We start from the raw sequence: 14,833 nt of genomic DNA, 5'->3' as shown, positions 1-14,833 counted from the left end.
AGGGGGGGAAATGAGAGGAATTTAGGGAGATTACACAAAAGGCTAGCCTTTAAGATTTCAAGACAGGCTTTTGTATGTTTTAATATTTCACTTTGTAAGGAGAGAGTATAGCATGTATATTTTTGCATATTTATCTTTTCTGGTTGACCTACAATGTAAAAGAATCTGAAAAAGAATATATATCTAAGAATAATTTTCAATTATGTATATATAACTGAATTACTTTGCTATATACATGAAACAATGTAAATCAACTATACTTCAATTTAAAATAGTACATGAACAATACTCTAGCACTGAACATAGCCAGGTAAAGCATATTTCCCAAAATCTTTGCTTTTCTTATATTACCAGTGAATTTTAGAATAAAAATAAACATTAAAAAATTTTAAATGCAAAAAAAATTTTTATTTGTTGAAAATTGGAAAGTCTAGTGAGAATGTTTCTATGCCTGTATTCACATTATATAAGCTCACATTCTATCAGTAAAACAATAAAAGCAGGACGTCTCTTATTTAGACACTTCACAAAACAAAATCATCTATATCATAAAGTAAAAAGATAATATTTCTAGGGTCAAAAGATGCAACTCTATGTCTCAGCTATAATATTAGTATTAAAGAAGCAAAAAATAAAATAAACAGGCAAAATCCTAAGTTAAGTTTTAAAGAATACTTATGGACAGTTATAGGCTCTCTGAACCTAGGCAGTAAGAAGCAAAATTTGTAGCATCCTGACTAGTGAATTGCCACCCTCTAAAACAAAGAGGGTGAGCTTCTCTTATGACTAGCCCTCAAACTTGTGATTTCAGGGTCATATGCAAATATTTATGTTTTCTTATCTTGTCTCAAACACACAGTACATAGTCCTTTGTTCATGAAGAAGAAATAGACTAAGCTCTAGATAACCAGACTTATTATCAGGAAGGGCTATGACCCTCTAAAGGTAATTTCTGCTGCAGGGTTTGTAGGACTTAGAATAATGAGTTAGGACCAGTACACCTGCACAAAGAAATTTTTTTAAAACCAAAACCTACTAGATAGGATTAGTGCCTGTGAAGGAGAAAGACTCTTTCTCAGATACCTACTCTCCATGCTGCCCTGCTACATGTATTGTGTGTGTGTGCCCACCCACTCAGTTATGTCTGACTCTTTGTGACCCCATGTAGCCCACCAGGGTAGTCTGTCCATGGGATTCTCCAGGCAAGAACACTGGAGTGGGTTGTCATTTCCTCCTGCAAGGGATCTTCCCAACCCAAGGATCGAACCTGCATCTCTTGCGTCTCCTGCATTGGCAGGAGGATTCTTTACAACTGTGCCACCTAGGAAGTATTGATAATTGTCAAAAAGTTAGAAATAGCCTAAGGCAATGAAAGTTTCTTCAACAAATGGCATTACTCAAATTCGCCCATTTAAAACTCGGGCCAGACCCTGAAGGCTGATGAAAACAGCCAACTTCAATGTATAACAACTCCAGTGATATTTCTTTCATTGCCTAAAGAGAGTTAAGGACTATTAGCACTAAATAGGCAAAGGCTTTTCTAAAAATGGTGAGAGGACCTAGAGGGGCAGGATGGGGGTGCAGTGGAAGGAGGACTTAAGAAGGAGGGAATATATGTATACTTACAGCTGATTCATGGTGTTGTACGGTATAAACTAACAGCATTGTAAAGCAATTATATGCCAATTTTTTTAATTAAATTTTAAAGATGGTGGGGAAAATCACTTTGCTGTACACCGGAAACTAACACAACATTGTAAATCAACTCTACTCCAATATAAGATTTTTTTTAATTAAATAAATAAACAGAAATGGCAGGAGATCTAGCATTTATATTATAATACATAATTGAGCTTTTTACAAAACCAAAGCTTTTTTAATTTGGGGTCTATCTGTTAAAATTGTTCCAAGGTGTATCTTGGCTTTAAAGAAATGATGTAGCTAGCCAACTGAACTGGCCTACTGGCTTGGTCTATTGGCATAAAATAATAAAAATACAACGAGCTAATACCACTATTAGGACCAATGATTTAAAAACTGCATTGTGAGCAGTGAAGAATGTAATTTCAGAATTACAATGAAACTCTTCTATAATAAACTCATAAAAATGATATATATGGGATACAGTAGTGTGGGAAAGGTAGACAGTATTCCAAAAATAATCTTTGAGCCCCAGTTATGTACAAAAGCATACTGAGAGCTGACAAATTATTCTTGTCCACAACTTACTAAAAAGTCACACACACACACAGAGACACCCCAAGACGGTATAGATTTTTGAAGTTTGAAAGTATCATAAAATTATCTAATTTAGCCTCTCAGTCAAAAAAACATTTCTGTAGTTTTCTAAATTGTTTACAATTCAGAAAGCAGAACCTGCTTCTATCTTTTTCTTTTCCCTACAATTTATCTGTTAAAGAAACAGTGACCTTCATTATTCATTACCACATGAACTGGACTCAGTAACAATCAGGAAACTCATTTTTCTCCTATCACTGCATGAAACATTCTGTCAGGTGTCCCCTCCTCTATCCTTGACAGCATCTCTTTCAGATTTCTTTTCATAACAGTTTTGCCATCAGGTATTAAAAAGTTAAGTCTCGTCTAAATCAAAGCATCAATCTTACATTTGATTTAGAGCTTCTCCCCTCACACCACCTCAGGAATGACTCCTGGTATGTGGGAAGAAGAGAAGCAGTGAGAAGATAAGGAGGAAGGCTCCGCTTTGTTCTTTTATGCTTCTTCCTTCCCTCCCCACCCCCATATTTGCCCTTTGCATTTCTGGATCCTAGGAAATGGCAGGGATAAAAAAAATATACGTCTTGTTTATAATTCTCATTTGACTATTAAATGCACTCTACATGCAGGCATCCAAATACTAGATCTCACAAGACACGTCTGTGGATTGGGAGGCGACCATCAGTAAGGTCCTATCCTCTATATGTTTCCTGCAATTGACAGAGAACTCTTCAACCCATCGTTATAATCATCACCACTGGCTCTCAGGTTTGCTCTAGTAGGCAGCCCTCTTGGATAGGGTCTGCATGGTTCCAAGGAATTACAATGAAATTGCAGCCTGACAAACTGCTGACCCCTCCCCTTCCTTGCTCCGCAGTCAAAGGCACTTCTACTTAGCTGTTCTGTTTTGTTTTTTAAGTTTTCCCCAGAGGAGCGGCAGAAATGGGTTATTATCACACTTTGCTCCAAATTAGGGGGTCTGCCCATCAGCTTCTCTCAAGAAAATGCTCATATTGGGCTTGGGGAGAGGCATGGAAAAAGACCACTAGATTCTAAAATTCTAAAATTTTCGCAAGCAACTGGCCATGGGCTGGGATGCCAATTTACCATTTCATAGACAACTCTAACTTTTATAAGCAGTACTCGTGAGCTCCCCAAGACTTGATTTGAGTGTAAGGGGATCACCTCTCTTCCCTCCCTGTAAAAGAAAACAATGAAAAGCCACACTGTTTTCTACTCCTATGAGCTTCTTTCAAAAAATCTTAATTGAATCCCTTCTCCTAAATAGATGAGCAGATGGCAGCACTGGTGATTTGACCAACTAACAGTAAAACTGTGGAGCTATGTCTAGCACCTCTCTTTGAAGCATGGACGTACTTGTCACCCAATGTCCTAAGCTTTGAGGTCTCAAGTTTTAAGTCAAGACATCCTTGATTCCATATACTGTTACAGACGTAGTGTGACTTTTGAATAAAGCTATTTTAATGAGAATTTGTCTTTCTCAATTGTCATCCAACTACCCTAAAAGAGAAATCCAAAATAAAGAGCTGAAGCCCCTGATCCTAGTGGCTCTGTCTCTTTAAAATGAAACTCATTTTTTTGAGCTTTGCCTGTGGTCCAGCCTAGATGGAAAGGGCATAAACAAAGGTAATTAAAAGGGTTATGACAGCCAGAGCAGCACAACATTATCCTAACTGCGTTCTTCCTGGTGTAAATAAATCCATCTGTTTCAATTGCCCCACTAGCAAACTAGTCCAAGTACCATATCACACCAGAATATAAATCCTGTATCATAATAATATCGGTCAATGTATTCTCAATTAGGAATGAATTAGGCAACTATCAGTATATTTATTACTTAATGGAAAAGCTAGAGTCCTCATTTCTATAAGACATAATTTGTTGACTCTCTAAGACTTAAGAATATAAAATGCAACCATAGATACTATGTTAGTTTTATTTTTTCACAATTTCTAAATAAATTTAATTATTAGGAAGATACTTAATCCTATGATGTCACATAACTACCTTCATTATTCTAATTCTGTCCATAAATATACAGTTAACTGTAAATATACAGTTAATATAAGTCATGGGAAAAAGCAAAGACCAGAGTCAGAAAACCTAGATTCACACTCTTGGCCCTAAGTCTCACTGGCTAAGCAATTTTTGGCAAATCACTTAATCTTACTTACCCTTGGTTTCCTAATTTGCAAAACAGCAATGATAATAACATAGCGAAGTTGTCGTTCTTTGTAAAGGAACTGTAAATCACTTTGCAAATATTAGCTTTCTCTGACTTTAAAAAGGCATGTTTTTCTGATAGATCCGATAAGTAGAATTCACCTAATGATTAAGAACACAGTCCTTGAAGTCAGACAGCCTTGGTAATCATTCAGTGTCAATAACTATTTGCCGAGCAAATAATGAAATATTTGTTCAGCCTCATTCTACGTGAGAACTCCTAGTCATGTATGTAAAATATACAAATATCTACCTTAAGTGATTCTAGATCACAGTACATACTAGAAACACTGTGGTTTCTGATTCAGTAGGTATTTAAGCTTCATTAAATGCTTTTTTGCCTCAATCCTTAGAGTTGCATTTAAGCTTCAGAGGTATTTGGAAGCTAACCCAGGACTGAGAACCACTAAGATACCTCTTAGGGATTAAATGAGATCATGTACACAGATACTGAGAACATCAGTCAGTTCAGTTCAGTTCAGTCGCTCAGTCGTGTCCAACTCTTTGTGACCCCATGAATCACAGCACGCCAGGCCTCCCTGTCCATCACCAACTCCCGTCGTTTACTCAGACACATGTCCATCGAGTTGGAGATGCCATCCAGCCATCTCACCCTCTGTCGTCCCCTTCTCCTCCTGCCCCCAATCCCTCCCAGCATCAGGGTCTTTTCCAATGAGTCAGTTCTTCACATGAGGTGGCCAAAGTATTAGAGTTTCAGCTTCAGCATCAGTCCTTCCAATGAACACCCAGGACTGATCTCCTTTAGGATGGACTGGTTGGATGCTTAATTCAAATAGGTATGTAGATTATCCAAAGCTATGGTTTTTCCAATAGTCATGTACAGATGTGAGAGTTGGACCATAAAGAAGGCTGAGTGCTGAAGAATTGATGTTTTCAAATTGTGGTGCTGGAGTAGACTCTTGAGAGTCCTTAGGACTGCAAGGATATCAAACCAGTCAATCCTAAAGGAAATCAGTCCTGAATATTCATTGAAAGGACTGATGCTGAAGCTGAAGCTCCAATACTTTGGCCACCTGATATGAAGAAGCCCACTCACTGGGAAAGACCCTGATGCTGGGAAAGATTGAGTGCAAGAGGAAAAGGGGACAACAGAGGATGAGATGGTTGGATGGCATCACCAACCCGGTGACATGAGTTTGAGCAAACTCTGGGAGATAGTTGAGGACAGAGAAGACTGGTGTGCTGCAGTCCATGGGGTCACAAAGAGTCAAACACAACTTAGCCATTGAATAACAAAATATAGATTATATTTTGCTTTTTAATTATTATATATATTTATGAAAATTATTTCACAAGGAGCATTTAAGAAATACTGTAATCAATGAATTATTAAAGCGGTGGTTCTCAAACTTCAGCATGATTTTAATGAGGGGTAGGAAAAAATTGTAAAAACAAATTGCTGGGCCCTATCCTCAGAATTCTAATTCAGTGGGTCTGAAATAGAGACTAAGAAATTGTATTTCTAACAAGTACCCAGGTAATGCACTGCTGCTGCTACAAGGATAAAACCACTGGATTAGAGAAACACTGTGTATGTTTGATGATCAGTCACTCAGTTATATCTGACTCTTCATAATTCCAAGGACTGTAGCCTGCCAGACTCCTCTGTCCATGGAATTATCCAGGTAAGAATACTGGAGTGGGTTGCCATTTCCTTCTCCAGGGGATCTTCCCAACCCAGGGATCAAACCCTCATCTCTTGTGTCTCCTGTACTGGCAAATGAATACTAATGATATTTTTAAAATTATATATATATATATATGTGTGTGTGTGTGAGTGTGTATGTGTGTGTGTATATATATATAAGAGCAAACTATAGGGAGAAAAAACAGTACCAAAATTTTAGAGTTTAGATGTCAGTAAGATCAATTTTGTTGGGTGACTTTAAATACAGTCTCATACAGTACTCAATGAAGCCTTAACTGATACCGTCCCCCTGAGAGAAGGGGGGATGGGAATGTGTAGTCCCATTATACCTTATATTGACTTGAGATGTAGCACTGCACTTAACAGCTTTGTATGGAAATGAACTGGTAAGGCATTACTTCCTCCCTTTAGTAGAAAGCAAGCACCGAGAACTTCCAGATGCTCAAGCTGGATTTAGAAAAGGCAGAGAAACCAGAGATCAAATTGCCAACATCTGTTGGATCATCAAAAAAGCAAGAGAGTTCCAGAAAAACATCTACTTACCTTATTGACTATGCCAAAGCCTTTGACTGTGTGGATCACAACAAACTGGAAAATTCTTCAAGAGATGGGAATACCAGACCACCTGAGCTGCCTCCTGAGAAATCTGTATGCAGGTCAGGAAGCAACACTAAGAACTGGAACAACAACTCTTCCCTTCTGTGGCCATCGCTGAAGCGCCAGCGGCCAAAATGAAGTTCAATCCCTTTGTGACTTCTGACCAAAGCAAGAATCGGAAAAGGCATTTCAATGCGCCTTCCCACATTCACAGGAAAATTATGTCTTCTCCTCTTTCTAAAGAGCTAAGACAGAAGTACAACGTTTGATCCATGCCCATCCGAAAGGATGATGAAGTTCAGGTTGTACGAGGGCACCACAAAGGGCAGCAGATGGGCAAAGTAGCCCAGGTTTACAGGAGGAAAGACGGCATCTACACTGAACGAGTGCAGCAGGAGAAGGCTAACGGCACAACTGTCCATGTGGGCGTTCACCCCAGCAAGGTGGTTATCACCAGGCTAAAACTGGACAAAGACCGCAAAAAGATCCTCGAACGTAAAGCCAAATCTAGCCAAGTAGGAAAGGAAAAGGGCAAATGTAAGGAAGAAACAATTGAGAAGATGCAGGAATAAAGTCATCTTGTCTACAGCTTTCATTAAAAACTGTTAAAATGGAAAAAAAATGAAAAAAAAAAATAAAAAGAACTGGAACAGACTGGTTCCAAATAGGGAAAGAAGCATCTCAAGGCTATATATTGTCACCCTGCTTATTTAACTTATATGCAGAGTACATCATGAGAAATGCTGGGCTGGATGAAGCACAAGCTGGAGTCAAGATTGCTGGGAGAAATATCAATAACCTCAGATATGCAGATGGCACCACCCTTATGGCAGAAAGGGAAGAACTAAAGAGCCTCTTGATGAAAGTGAAGAAGGAGAGTGAAAAAGTTGGCTTAAAACTCAGCATTCAAAAAACTAAGATCATGGCATCTGGTCCCATCACTTCATGGCAAACAGATGGGGAAACAGTGACAGACTTTATTTTGGGGGGCTCCAAAATCACTGCAGATGGTGACTGAAGCCATGAAATTAAAAGATGCTTGCTCCTTGGAAGAAAAGTTATGACCAACCTAGACAGTTTATTAAAAAGCAAAGACATTACTTTGCCAACAAAGGTCTGTTTAGTCAAAGCTATGGCTTTTCCAGTAGTCATGTATGGATGTGAGAATTGGACTATAAAGAAAGCTGAACACTGAAGAATTGTTGCTTTTGAACTGTGGTGTTGGAGAAGACTCTTGAGAGTCCCTTGGACTGCAAGGAGATCCAACCAGTCCATCCTAAAGGAAATCATCCCTGAATATTCATTGGAAGGACTGATGCTGAAGCTGAAACTCCAATACATTGGCCACCTGATGCGAAGAACTGACTCATTAGAAAAGACCCTGATGCTGGGAAAGACTGAGGGCAGGAGGAGAAGGGGACGACAGAGGATGAGATAGTTGGATGGCATCACTGACTCAATGGACATGAGTTTAAGTAAACTTGGGAGTTGGTGATGGGCAGGGAGGCCTAGTGTGCTGTAGTCCATGGGGTCACAAATAGTCGGACACGACTGAGCGACTGAACTGAATTGAACTGGAGCACCCTGAGGGTAAGAGATCAAGTGATACTTATCTACCTACCCGCAGAGCCTAGCACAGTGCTGGTAAGCATTCAACAAAACAATTAATGAACGACTGAAAACTCAGTTTGGACAGAGTAAATTTTGTTATGTGCTTCCCTGCTGGCTCAGCGTTAAGGAATCCACCTGACAATGCAGGAGATGCGGGTTTAATCCCTGGGTGGGAAGATCCCCTAAAGAAGGAAATGGGTAACCCACTCCAGTATTCTTGCCTGGGAAATCTCATGGACAGAGGAGCCTTGCAGGCTATAGTCCATGAGGTTGCAAAGAGTTGGGCACGATTTAGCAACTAAACAACAGCAAAAGAAAACTTTTGTTATTTTTTTTGGCTCTCGTGGTAACTCCACAGACTTTCCTGGGAAAGTCTAAAGCTATAGAGACAACCATCTCCCTTTCTTCTCTCCATCTGAGCCGTGGTTCTCAAAAGCAGGGAGGAAGTATGTCCAGAAGACATCTGGCTATGTTAGGAGACATTTTTGTCTGTCACAACTGGAGAGGGTCCTACTAAGCATTTACTGAGGATGCTGCTAAACATCCTACAATGCCCAGGACAGTCTCCATAACAAAGAAATATCCAGTCCAAAATGTCAAAAGTGACTACATTGAGAAACTCAGCATTAGAGGAACCGAAGTGAGCTAATCGAGTACGGGTCCTAAATTCTTCCACCAGCCTCCTAAATAAAAGTTTGACCTAAAACCAAAGAAAGAATATCAACTGCCAACAATTTACAAGTATATAACTATTTTACAGATAGCATTTTGCAACCTGGGGCTGCAGGTCACACAGCTGGTTATTTTAGAAATAAAATAGTCTCACTCTGAACCAAACACTCTTAAAGACTTTCTTAATTCTCGGCCAGCTGATCCATTAATCTAATCTGAACCTGACCAGTAGCTATTCAAACAGTAATTGCTCATGATAGCTCACTTTGTGTGCTTCAGCAGGACAGCCTGTAGCAGGAGAACTCTTTCTTTTAGATGTTGTTTTGATAATGATTTAACTCATCTTTATCATTTTCCTTCATTCAGTTACATGGCTCAGCTCTCCTTTGTCGGACTAGGCCTGTTTAAATATTAATTTTAATCTTGGTTAGGAACATTTTGCAACATAACCTGATGGGAAGATAATGAAACAGCATCCTTAACAGTCTGGAGCAAGAAAAACAAACAACTGTGACCTTCCCCCTTCTTTTTAAATAAGCCCTGAAAGTCATTCCAAAGACTCTGCTCCTAGAACAACCATCTGCAGCCAGCACACTCTTGTTTTTACTACCTTGGGTACTTCCAGATTTTCCCGTCCACAACCAATCTTTTTTCCGCTGCCTTGTACAGAACACATGTTAACCATCAGGCATACGGCAGAAGAATAGCTGGATTTCAGGCAAGCCAATGGGGGAATCAGAAAGTAAACTTTGTCAGCTATAGATATGAATGTGGCAGAGAAAAAGAAGTATGAGAAAACAGAGGCTGATCTGGAGGCAAGCTTGAGGGTGAGGATAATTTACAGAGTAGAGCACGTTTGCTATAAGAAAAAGCTAGCTTTGACCATGCTTCTAATTGTCTATAGTTCTCATTTCCAGGAGAGATCAAGGAGGACAAAAGGAGGCAAGGAACGAGGGGAGGAAGGAAGGGGAAAGTGAAGAAGGAAAAGAGAAAGCAGACTGAAATAAGCATTTATTCAATACCTACTATACAGACAATGCTATATATTGCTACTGTGTCATTTGTTCTGTTATTTAACCCTCACAATAGTCCTGTAAGGTACTTACTTTTATTGGTATCGTAAGATATTGTCTCCGATTCTCAGATAAGGAAAGTGAAGTTCAGAAAGGTTAAGTAACTTGCCCAGGATCACAGAGCTGGGATTCTGAAACCGGGCAGGACCCTGTGGGGCTCCCAGGTACAGAAGCCTTTCTGTTCTCCATTTCTTGTAGGCAAGATCCAGCCTCCAAACCTTTCCTCAGTTCCAGGAGGCAGATTCAAACAATTACTAATCAAGAGAGAAGCAACCAAAACCTGAGGCAAGATTACAGGGACCAGAGAAACTCGTCAAGATTAGACCAACCACCTAAGTCAGATTAAGGGCTGCAAACTCTGCTCACACCTTAGTCTTGTCAGAGACCCCAACTTTGAATCATTGTTATAAAACCTCTCATCAAATCCTCTGAGTTGGAACACTTAGTTTTTAGAAGCAGAAGCCAGCTGCATTCCCCCCTTCCCTGACAAAGTAATAAAACTATCTTTTTCTACCTCACCGAAAACTGTCTCTGAGATTTGATTCATCACTGGTGTACAGGCAGAGTTCTCAGTAACAAACTGAACACAGATATCTGGTCCCAAAGTACAGAAAAAGAACAAAGGGGTAGCCTCTGGACAGATAGTGTTAAAAATGTTAAGATAATTCATTTTGTGAACATGTGATCAGGCATGATAGGAAACTGAAGTGACATATGAGGCTGCATGTTCCACAATAAGATACCCAATCCCTACACCTACTCCATAATGTATTCCTTTCTTAAGTTATGTAATATCAATTCCTTTACTTTCTCAAGAGATAACTGTGGAACACTAAGTGTGAGCAAGCACTGTGCTAATTGCCATCAAATGTACACCTGCGAACAACGCGTGCCATCTACAGTCTAACAGGGAAGAAAGGGGCTTCCCAGGTGGCTCCATGGTAAAGAATTTGCCAGCCAATGCAGGAGACATGGGTTCTATTTCTGGGTCAGGAAGATCCCCTGAAGAAGGGAATGGCTATTCACTCCAGTATTCTTGCCTGGGAAATCCCTCAAACAGAGAAGCCTGGAGGGCTACAGTCCATGGTGTCGCAAAAGAGTCGGACTTGAGTTAATGACTAAACAACAGGCAAGAAAGACAAGCATCCATGCAATTAAAGTACAATTTGATAAATGCTATAGCAAGTGAAATCCCAAAAAGGTATAAGAACACGTAAGCATTGACAAGAAGTTCTGTCATACACAGTTTTCAAGTTGAGACTTAAGGCATGAGTAAGAAAAGTTCATGACATTGTACAGGAGGAAGTAATCAAGACCATTCCCAAGAAAAAGAAGTGCAAAAAGGCAAAATGGTTGTCTGAGGAGGCCTTACAAACAGTTATGAAAAGAACGGCAGCAAAAGGCAAAGGAGAAAAGGAAAGATATACCCATCTGAATGCAGAGTTCCAAAGAATAGCAAGGAGAGAAAAGAAAGTGTTCATCAGTGATCAATGCAAAAAAACAAAGGAAAGCAATAGAATGGCAAAGACTAGAGATCTCTTCAAAAAAATTAGAGATACCAAGGGAACATTTCATACAAGATGGGCACAATAAAGGACAGAAATGGTATGGACCTAACAGAAACAGAAGATATTAACAAGATGTGGCAAGAATACACAGAAGAACCATACAAAAGAGATCTTCATGATCCAGATAATCACAATGGTGTGATCACTCACCTAGAGCCAGACACCCTGGAATGCAAAGTCAAGTAGGCCTTAGGAAGTATCACTATGAACAAAGCTAGTGGAGGTGATGGAATTCCAGTTGAGCCATTTCAAATCCTCAAAGATTGATGCTGTGAAAGTGTTGCACCCAATGTGTCAGCAAATTTGGAAAACTGAGCAGTGGCCACAGGACTGGAAAAGGTCAGTTCTCATTCCAATCCCAAAGAAAGGCAATGCCAAAGAATGCTCAAACTACTGCACAATTGCACTCATCTCACACCCTAGCAAAGTAATGCTCAAAATTCTCCAAGCCAGGCTTCAACAGTACATGAACTGTGAACTTCCAGATGTTCAAGCTGGTTTTAGAAAAGGCAGAGAAACAAGAGTTCAAATTGCCAATATTTGTTGGATCAGAGAAAAAGCAACAGAGTTCCAGAAAAGCATCTACTTCTGCTTTACTGACTATGCCAAAACCTTTGTGTGGCTCACAATAAACTGTGGAAAATTCTTCAAGAGATGGGAATACCAGACCACCTGACCTGCCTCTTGAGAAATCTGTATGCAGGTCAGGAAGCAACAGTTAGAACTGGACATGGAACAACAGATGGGTTCCAAATCAAGCAAGGAGTACGTCAAGGCTGTATATTGTCACCCTGCTTATTTAATTTATATGCAGAGTACATCATGAGAAATGCTGGACTGGAAGAAGCACAAGCTGTAATCAAGATTGCTGGGAGATATATCAGTAACCTCAGATATGCAGACGACACCACACTTATGGCAGAAAGTAAAGAAGAACTAAAGAGTCTCTTGATGAAAGTGAAAGAGGAGAGTGAAAAAGTTGGCTTAAAGCTCAACATTCAGAAAACTAAGATCATGGCATCTGGTCCCATCACTTCATGGCAAATAGATGGGGAAACAGTGAAAACAGTGTCAGACTTTATTTTGGGGGGCTCCAAAATCACTGCAGATGGTAACTGCAGCCATGAAATTAAAAGACACTTGCTCCTTGGAAGAAAAGTTATGACCAAGCTAGACAGCATATTAAAAAGCAAAGACATTACTTTGCCAACAAAGGTCCATCTAGTCAAAGCTATGGTTTTTCCAGTAGCCATGTATGGATGTGAGAGTTGGACTATATAGAAAGCTGAGTGGCGAAGAAAAGATGCTTTTGAACTGTGGCGTTGGAGAAGATGCTTGAGAGTCCCTTGGACTGCAAGGAGATCCAACCAGTCCATCCTAAAGGAAATCAGTCCTCAATATTCATTGGAAGGACTGATTCTGAAGCGGAAACTCCAATACTTTAGCCACCTGATGAGACTAACTGACTCATTAGAAAAGACCCTGATGCAGGGAAAGATTGAAGGTAGGAGAAGGGGACGACGGAGGATGAGATGGTTAGATGGCATCACCGACTCAATGGACATGAGTTTAAGTAAACTCCGGGAGTTGATGATGGGCAGGGAGGCCTGGCGTGCTGCAGTCCATGGGGTCACAAAGAGTCAGACACCACTGAGCAACTGAATTGAACTGAAGATAAGTGAAAGCACTTTTCTTATGTTAACAGAGTCTGAAAGAACTGCACATATGTGCACACACGCATACACCACTCTGACTCAAAATAATACTCTAATTCCAGGTTATAAATGGTAGACCTCTGTTGCTCCATCTGCCACATCATCCATAGACAATACAGCCAATTTCAGAGCATGTGGTGAAAAGCAACATTGGACTAAAAGTCAGGTCTGAATTTCATCCAAGCTTGCCCAGGTTCTGACTGTGTAACTTTGGAAAAGTAATTTTAACCTCACTAAGCCTAAATTTGCTGCTGCTGCTATTTAATCACTAAGTCGTGTTCAACTCTTTGTAATCACACGGACTGTAGCCCACCAGGCTCCCCTGTCCATGGGGATTCTACAGGCAAGAAACTGGAGTGGGTTGCCATTTCCTTCTCCAGGAGATCTTCCCGACCCAGGGATGGACCCCAAGTCTCCTGTTTGGCAGGTGGATTCTTTACCTCTGAGCCTGGCAAGCCCAAGCCTAAGTTTACTCATCTTCAAAAGGAATTAAGCTAAACCATTTCTAAAATCTTTCCCGCTTTTAGCATAGACAACATGGGATTTTAACTCATAGTTTTAACTCTAATGACTTCTAAGTACATATCACAGCTTGCAAATCAGAAGTTGGTTGGAAACTATCAGTATTTTAGACTTTTATATTGATGATTACTTCAAGTTACATTTAAAAAAAAAAAACTGAACTCGTCACATGAATTTTAAAATCAATATTAAAAGAAAAACTGACATCATAAATGGCAATAGATCAACTTTTGAAAAATTGAAATGAAAAGGTAAAGTTCCAAAAGGGAAAAAAAAAGAACATGTTTAAACATAGCAGTAGAGTCTTCTAAGCCAAATCCAAAGGTCATTTGAGTCTCCAAATGAAATCTTAAAAGATGGAAATTTTCCTTATCTTAGCATAATATCTAACTGCCTATAAAAATAGTAATAAGACTAACAGAAAAGCTGAATTCCAATCTTAATAATATTTCATTATTATTGTAAAAGTTGTACCAAAGATTTTACATTATTATTGAAAAACCTGTAAAAGTTGACAGGTCAACTTTTAAAAAGTGTTCATAAGTCAAATGTAAACTGACATTCAAAATTACAATGAAATGCAAATTCCCGAGTAGCCAAGTAGTTAGGATTCGGCGCTTTCACTGCCCTGGTCCATGTTCAATCTCTGGACAGGGACCTGAGATCCCCCAAGCTGTGCAGCACCACCAAAAAGCTATAATGTAATGATAGAGTGATGTGTAATTTGACAGTAAGCAACAAAAACTCCATGCTGCCTCGATTTTAGAAATGGGAAAAATTACACCTGCAGACCTTCCCCACCTCGTGAAGATTACTGAGTTAACAATTATAAAGGTGCTATACCTTGGAAGAAAATTGGCAATGCAACAGAAACAGGGAAAGAGGCTATGGTACCATTTTCTTTTCAATCATTTTAGTAAAAAA

General features: G+C 39.6%; 1 protein-coding gene and 1 pseudogene across 12 annotated transcripts in view; one reads left to right on the top strand and one right to left on the bottom strand.

The window, feature by feature from the left end:
• SLC44A5 (solute carrier family 44 member 5) overlaps window positions 1-14,833 on the bottom strand; it is a 436,507-nt gene that overhangs the window by 405,060 nt on the left and 16,614 nt on the right. Inside the window, exon 1 of one of the 12 annotated variants that reach the window (XM_070467909.1) lies at window positions 3,346-3,366. The exons of the other annotated variants lie outside the window; for them this stretch is intronic. The gene's annotated coding sequence lies outside the window, so the exon portion shown is untranslated. Of the gene's footprint in view, window positions 1-3,345; window positions 3,367-14,833 lie in introns of those variants that run through there. 12 annotated transcript variants of the gene reach the window in all.
• On the top strand, window positions 6,864-7,392 carry LOC110143362 (large ribosomal subunit protein uL24-like; annotated as a pseudogene).

The sequence above is a fragment of the Odocoileus virginianus genome, chromosome 5, assembly GCF_023699985.2.
Source record: "Odocoileus virginianus isolate 20LAN1187 ecotype Illinois chromosome 5, Ovbor_1.2, whole genome shotgun sequence".
In the NCBI taxonomy this organism is placed as follows: domain Eukaryota; kingdom Metazoa; phylum Chordata; class Mammalia; order Artiodactyla; family Cervidae; genus Odocoileus; species Odocoileus virginianus.
Note: the sequence above shows the minus strand (reverse complement) of the source record. Positions and strands in the feature narration are given on the sequence as shown.